This window comes from Botryllus schlosseri, chromosome 6, assembly GCF_051294905.1.
Source record: "Botryllus schlosseri isolate E-star chromosome 6, Bs_hap1, whole genome shotgun sequence".
NCBI classification, from domain to species: Eukaryota; Metazoa; Chordata; class Ascidiacea; order Stolidobranchia; family Styelidae; genus Botryllus; species Botryllus schlosseri.
In genome coordinates this window covers 9,803,634-9,810,891 of record NC_137241.1, presented here as the reverse complement: position 1 = coordinate 9,810,891, position 7,258 = coordinate 9,803,634, and the positions used below count along the sequence as shown (strand labels likewise).

The window sequence follows — 7,258 nt, the reverse complement described above, 5'->3', positions numbered from 1 at the left end:
TTTTCGAATATTCTACCAATGGGTATTGTCTCATTATAAATATTTTGCGTTAGCCGAGAAGATACATGTTGCGATTTCGTATGTAGCCACCTCCGACTAGCTGTCAAAAGTATGCGACCACCCTCCCCCCGACCAAATATTCTTAGATATTTCTGCCACTTGAAGTAGTTTTCGCGTGTCTTAAAAATTACTACTTATACTGCTTAGGGAGTAGAAAATATATAGAGTTACTTGTGCTACTTGAGTAGCAACGACAACCACTTCTATAAACTCTAGTTCGGTGGTTCTCAACCTGGGGTCCGTGAAGCGAAGTGGATTTATAAAATAGTTGAAAACCTAATTCATATGTTTTCAAATTAGGAAAATCCCGAGGCAGTCAGTTTTTCTTCTTTACAGTAGAACTCACGTCAACAGGATGGCCGTCTGAGATGGAATATCCTGCTGTGTGGACTCATTTTAGTTGCTAAATTGCCAATAGCCCACTGATACAAATATTTAGCTGTGTAGAGATGTTTTGTTGGCCATTGTGTACAAATTAATGGTTGGATAAGTAAAGTCAGTCATGAGACTTTAAAATGTTCGCAAAAATCCGTTTTCTTCCGCGATATAGGCCTACATACCCATTTCCATAATAACTTCAAGATGAGTTGCTAGTTATAAATTTTAATTAGCAGGCTTGACGTCATATGTTCATTAGATATAGTTTGTCAATTTTGGTGTCATCATTGTTCCGATCAAACTCAAATGTGTCGTCAGAAGCGTTTTGGCTTATTATTACATTCGTCACCACCTTTATTTGTCTAAATGGATTTTAGCACTCGCTGATATGAAATCGAAGCCGCAAATTTTAATGACACGACCATGTAGTTGAAAAAAAAGCAGTTGAAAAACTAGCTTTGAAATAATAAAGGTCAACCCGATTTCTACATAAATAGAATGCTGTTATTTTCATGAAAAGTAATTTTTTTGCTGTTAATCACTAGCCTAGAGCTATCATTTGTACAAGACAGATGACGATTGTACGATAATTGAGCTAAATTTGAACTAAAACTTCGGGGGGGGGTCCAAAAGGGGTCCGCGAATACAAAAAGGTTGAGAATCACTGCTCAAGTTCATAGTAAATATTACGGAAAATCAGAAACCGTCAAAAATGAAAAGCTTTTTGTATATAGAATTGGCGTTCAATATTGCAAAACACAAACAAAAAGCCTCGATACCATTTAAAAACATCTCTGCCTCTGTTCCAATATGGTATTTGGTGTGGGTTTTTGAATTTGTTTACCAGTGTAATTTTATGGGTCGAAAAGAGCTTCTGATTGAACGATGATAGAGAATCACTGTATTCAAGTTCACCGAAAACTCACTCATTCTGTACTACAACAACCCATGTTTCATGATAGATAATTTCAATAACAATATTGGAATTTTTGCTATTGTATGCTAATCGTGATGTCACTAACGAAAGCTGAAATTTCATTAATTTATGAAAATGAGAAAATTGATACGGAGAAAATCTGACGTGATGGAGAAATTATTAGCACAGAATCGGATTCAGCAACCATAAATTAGCCTAAATCAATCATTGAAATTTTTGACGTTAATTTTTTTTTCGAAATTTGTAAACCAGTGTTATCTCCGTCTCGGTCTACTTTCGCCCCCTTAACGTATGATAAATACCTCTTAAATAAAGTTATGTTTCATTGTTTAGCTGTTCGATTGTTAGTTTGCTTTACTGGGGGAGATATTCCAATTTATGGTGTTGTATTCTTATACGAAGGTGTCGTATTTTAGCTTATAATTGTATTTTAATGTTAGGCAAAATAGTGCTTCATCCCCTGGCACGTTTTTGGTCATAACTTTTTCCCCCGAGGTAAAAAAATTGACAAAACCCATCATTGAAAAGCTGATAAAATTATCTTTCCAACGGTACATAATACGTCTTTATAAGAATCGTAATCGATTACGATTACTAATCGAGATTACCCCATGTATGCTTGTAACACGGCCCACTTCTAGGCTTTTATAAGACACCGCTTACACGGATGAGATGGCGGGGAGGAGCCTAGATAAACCTACAACCTTCTTTTACCTTTCATTTAGTGTGCATGTCTCCTTTTTTGCATCGCCTAGGCCAAGTGGGTGTCTGATTTCGAAGACTACTCCAAGTCGCTTCGACATATTTCTATTTTTCATTGCATCCCAGTCTAGTGGTGTACTGATGGTGAATGATGAACTTATTAGCAATAAGTTGAATTGAATTGCAATGGTATGGCATTTGTCCTGTGAGGCACATATTGCCAGAACAGCGAGATTCAGCGCCAGCAATTTTGGAGCCTATGGACAATTAGAGACACATATGCATCGAAGTTGTCGGTCAACAAAGGGCAGTCATTTTCGATCAAGGTTATCTCACTTGCAAGTTTTTATCACACTTTTCGGAGTCTTATTTTAGCCTAAACTTCAGTTTGTGATACCACGTCGTGGCGTGGCAATGGCTTACGCCGAGAGGGCTATTTATATACATCATCAGTATTTCTTGGTGGAAGGACACCCAATAATCAAGACATGTAGTGACATTTTATTAATATATTGATATCAGAAATATATTAAAACTCGAAGCTTTTCGAGCTGACACTCTTCTGGGGCAATCTTAAGCGAATAAAGAATTTCAAACACTTGCATATAACTACATAGCATACATCCAATTGTGTTTGAAGTCTTGTCTAACCCAGCCCTATCGCCCGTTGTTGCTGAATTTGTTGTACCAACTGGAAGATACACCTGAGTGCCATTTTCTTGAATTTTTCCGTCCGTGGAACGCACGACCTTAACAAATGATAAGTGCCACTGAAAACTTTTAATAATAATAATAATAATGATATTGATAATAAAAGCAGCACGAGTTCAATACAAAAATGCAACGCTCAAAATAACAGAAACGACATGGGAGTTAATGCCTCTTCATGGACAGCATAAGAAGTTAACTTCACAGCTCCACGTAGACGAGCTTTCATGGACCTGGCTATCCAGCTCTGGCCTTAAACCGGCAAGCGAAGGATTCATTTTCGCAGCACAAGACCAATCGCTTCCTACAAAATACTATCGCAAAAGAATTCTGAAGCAAAACGCAGACGGCAAATGCAGAATGTGCCACAACCAAAATGAAACTGTGGCACATCTCATGTCCGGCCGTGGTGCACTTGCAGCTACCAAATACACGTGGAGACACAATAGGATTGGTCACTACATTCATCTTGAAATATGCAAACATTAATATCACCACTTCGACAAAAAATTGGAACGATTACAGCCCGGTACCAGTGACAGAAAACGACCAGGTAAAAATTCTGTGGGATGTACCAGTTATAACTGACCGCGAAATCAGAAGCAACCGCCCGGATATGATCATCAAACTAAAAAAGAAAAGAGAATGCTTATTGCTTATTCATTGAACTGGCTGTCCCAGCTGATCACAATATACAACAAAAAGAATCAGAAAAGCAGTCCAAAAACGCAGAACTCAAAATGGAATGAGAGAAAATATGGCGATGCAAAATAAACATTGTACCGATAGTCATTGGCGCTACAGGGGTCGTAAGCAAACAACTCATGAGACATATCCAACAGGTAACGTTCGATTCGACATGATCCAAATGATCACCATATTGGGCCCAGTGCATATTCTTCGAAAGGCCTTGAATGCACCACTGGACTAAAATTATACTAGTGAATCACAGCATCATTTCTGTAATTTCGATTCTTCATTTTCAATCATCTCTACCTCTGCTCTATAACCCTTGCCAATTCTTCATCTACTGCAATTCTGTAATCTGACTTTTCCATGTATTGCATAGGAATAACAAATTGATCGCATCACTGAAATTTTAAAAAATTTACTCCAATCCCGCTATTTTTCTTTGAGTGCAGGTTGCTCCCCGGATTATGTGTGTATTGACCAGTTTCTTTCTGTGAATAAAGAATATAATAATAATTATGTCTGAATGTGGCACACTTGCAGCTGACGAATTCACATTGAGACACAACAGGATAGGTCACTACATTCATCTTCAACTATGCAAACACTTTAACATCAGCACTCCGACAAAAAATTGGTATGACTACAGCCCTGCACCAATGACAGAAAACGTCCAAGTTAAACTTCTGAGGGATGTACCGGTTATAACTGACCGCCAAATCAGGAGCAACCGCCCGGATATGATAATCAGACTAAAGAAGAAAAGATAATGCTTATTCATTGAACTGGCTGTCCCAGCTGATCAGAACATACTACAAAAAGAATCAGAAAAGTAATCGAAATAGACAGAGCTCAAAATGGAATGTGACAATATGTGGCGATGCAAAATAAACATTGTATTGATATTCATTGGCGCCACAGGAGTCGTAAGGAAAAAACTCATGTGACATATCCAACAGATTCCGGGTAACGTTCGATTCGACATGATCCAAAAGATCACGTTATTGGCACTGTGCATATTCTTCGGAAGACCTTGAATGCACCACTGGACTGAAATTACACTTGTGAATCACAGCATAATGTCTGTAATTCCGATTCTTCATTTTCAATCATATCTACCTCTGCTCTGTAACCCTTGCCAATTCTTCATCTACTGCAATTCTATAATCTGACGTCTCCATGTATTGCATAGGAATAACAATTTGACTGCACTACTGAAATTTTAAAAATTTACTTCAATGTCGCCATTTTCCTTTGGGTGCAGGTTTCTCCCCGGATTAAGTGTGTATTGACCAGTTTCTTACTGTGAATAAAAAATATAATATTAATGCTCATTCATGAAATAATTTTTGGCTCAAGCTCGATCTCGCTCCAATTGGGGGGTTTGGGCTGCGGCGGTTACAGTCCTTAAAAAACTGAAAGAATCGAAAACGAATGATCACACAAATATCGCGGTTTAGCGAGTCAGCTTTTACTTGACGCTTGCATGCCGTCAAATGACACGGCGTGAACTTCAAGTCAAATCAAACATGTTTCCGGACCTCATGTTACTTCACAAAGTTCTGAATCAGTTTAAAATTTGATGTTTTATTCTATCAATGGACAAGCATTCAACATATTCCATCTTGAAATAAAGGTATAAATTGTAAGATGCTTCGCGGACCAGGACGAAGATAGGGTTTGCACACCGCGCCACTCGTTTTCCAATCGATCTGTAGTAGTCGAACACCATGAATAAGACAAAAAAACATCACCATAATAAGGATGTTCTTTCTGGTTGCAGAAGAAGAAGAAGAAGAAGAAGAAGAAGAAGAAGAAGAAGAAGAAGAAGAAGAAGAAGAAGAAGAAGAAGAAGAAGAAGAAGAAGAAGAAGAAGAAGAAGAAGAAGAAGAAGAAGAGGAAGAGGAAGAAGAAGAAGAAGAAGAAGAAGAAGAAGAAGAAGAAGAAGAAGAAGAAGAAGAAGAAGAAGAAGAAGAAGAAGAAGAAGAGGCATGATTTAGTAGCCTGATTCAGTACTGTAATTGAACAATAACTATACTGTTTCAATGTTATATATGTGTTAGACAGTAATAGAGTATCCGGTATATGTTGAATCGCTTACTGTACAATACAAGCAACCTGAAGGAAGCACTTTTGTGCATTTTATGCGATCATTTAGGCAACAGGGGTTAAACCCGCTTAGACGCCAACCCGCCACACGCCAAACGCCACCCTGCGGCTGAGTCTCTACGTGGCGTCTGGCGTCTGAACGTGTTGAAACGCGGACTGGCGGCTGAATCGCTACATGGCGTCGGGCGTGTGAACGTGTTGAAACGCAGACTGGCGGCTGAATTGCTACATGGCGTCTGGCGTGTGAACGTGTTGTGACGCAGACTGGCGGATGAAGTGCTATATGGCGTCCAACATTTTAGGACGCTGTACTGCAACATGGCGTTCGGGAATTTTGTGACGCCGCGTTAGATATCGGAATTAATCATGAACTGAACCACAATTTCGTATTTCTTTCTAATTAGAGATATAATTCTATTGCCAGGTTTTACGAAATCAGTAATCCTAATAATTAAAAACAACTGCATAGCTCCGGTTACCCCTGGCTAGTCTCTGCTGCCCCTCCTTACACTCGCATGGAGATGAACGAGTATTCAAGTAACTATATTCAAATTATTCTGCAGTGAAACAAGCACAAGAAAAATGACCAGTTTGTAGCTGTTGCCCTGGGTAACAACAATCCTGGTATGTCCGCGGGTCCCAGCCGTCACATGCAACCTATAAAATACTTGGATCATTATACTGGACGAATCAACTTTTCAAATCCATACCCAATCCGTGATCATTGCATTTGACTTCTTCATTTATTGCAATAATTTGCCAATTCTCCGTCATCTGTACAGAAAATAGCTTGAAATTATTATTATTTTGCATGTGATATGGAGTAACATACCGGTCTCATCAAGTAGAAGTTGGCCATAGTACTTTCGGTACTCTTCACAAGCTCGTGCAGAATGATCGAACTGTAGATCTATATCAGGAATTGATGCCCCACTTGTGCAGTAGAGTTCAGCAGCCTAGTGAGAGTAGGGTACAAATCATTTATTTGATTCGAGCCATACTACATAATTATACATGAAAGTATCAAATACCTTCAAAGCAAGTACTCCACAATTATATCCATCTTTTTGTACATCAGTCCTGTCCAATTCAGTCCTTGGACTTGTCACAAACTTTCTTTTGGAGTACTTGCGTTGAAATTGGCTGAGTAAAATAGAAATGAGATACGACCCGTGAATAGCATCACACTAACTCACCGAAACTTCGTTAAAATATCCTTGTAGCAGTGCTCCTGGCCCATTAAAATGTCAAACTCCGAATTGAGAGGGCAAAGGATACCCCTGAACTTAGTATTTCAAGGATACCCCTGAACTTAGTATTTCATCCACACATGCTGCAAATACAATTACAATTACTTTAAGAAGAAGAATTTCAAACTGAGTATTGGATAAATTGATATTTTGGCGTTTGCCATCTGCTGCAGTGGATGTAACGGGGTGCATCTAACTTGTATATGTCGACGCGTGGCGTCGGGTATATCAGCTATGCAGCCGCCACGGGCTGCGTCTAATTTGTGCATGTCGATTGTCGCCGTTTCGAGTCTGTATGTATATCGTCTATCCTCTATCGAGATTCGACAGGATGCATCTAATTTGTACATTCCGGCGCTTTGCGTCTGGAATATCAACTATTCAGACGCCACGGGTGCATCTAACTTGTATATGTCGACGCGTG

The 7,258-nt window shown here is 39.0% G+C and overlaps 1 long non-coding RNA gene across 1 annotated transcript; it reads right to left on the bottom strand.

Annotated features, from left to right (window-relative positions):
- Nucleotides 1-6,169: 6,169 nt before the first annotated feature.
- LOC145440259 (uncharacterized) lies at nt 6,170-6,819 on the bottom strand. Its single transcript, XR_013915490.1, has 4 exons — nt 6,616-6,819; nt 6,417-6,540; nt 6,295-6,358; nt 6,170-6,241 (listed from the first exon to the last, which is right to left on the bottom strand). It is a non-coding gene; the product is annotated as an uncharacterized LOC145440259 (long non-coding RNA).
- Nucleotides 6,820-7,258: the final 439 nt, after the last annotated feature.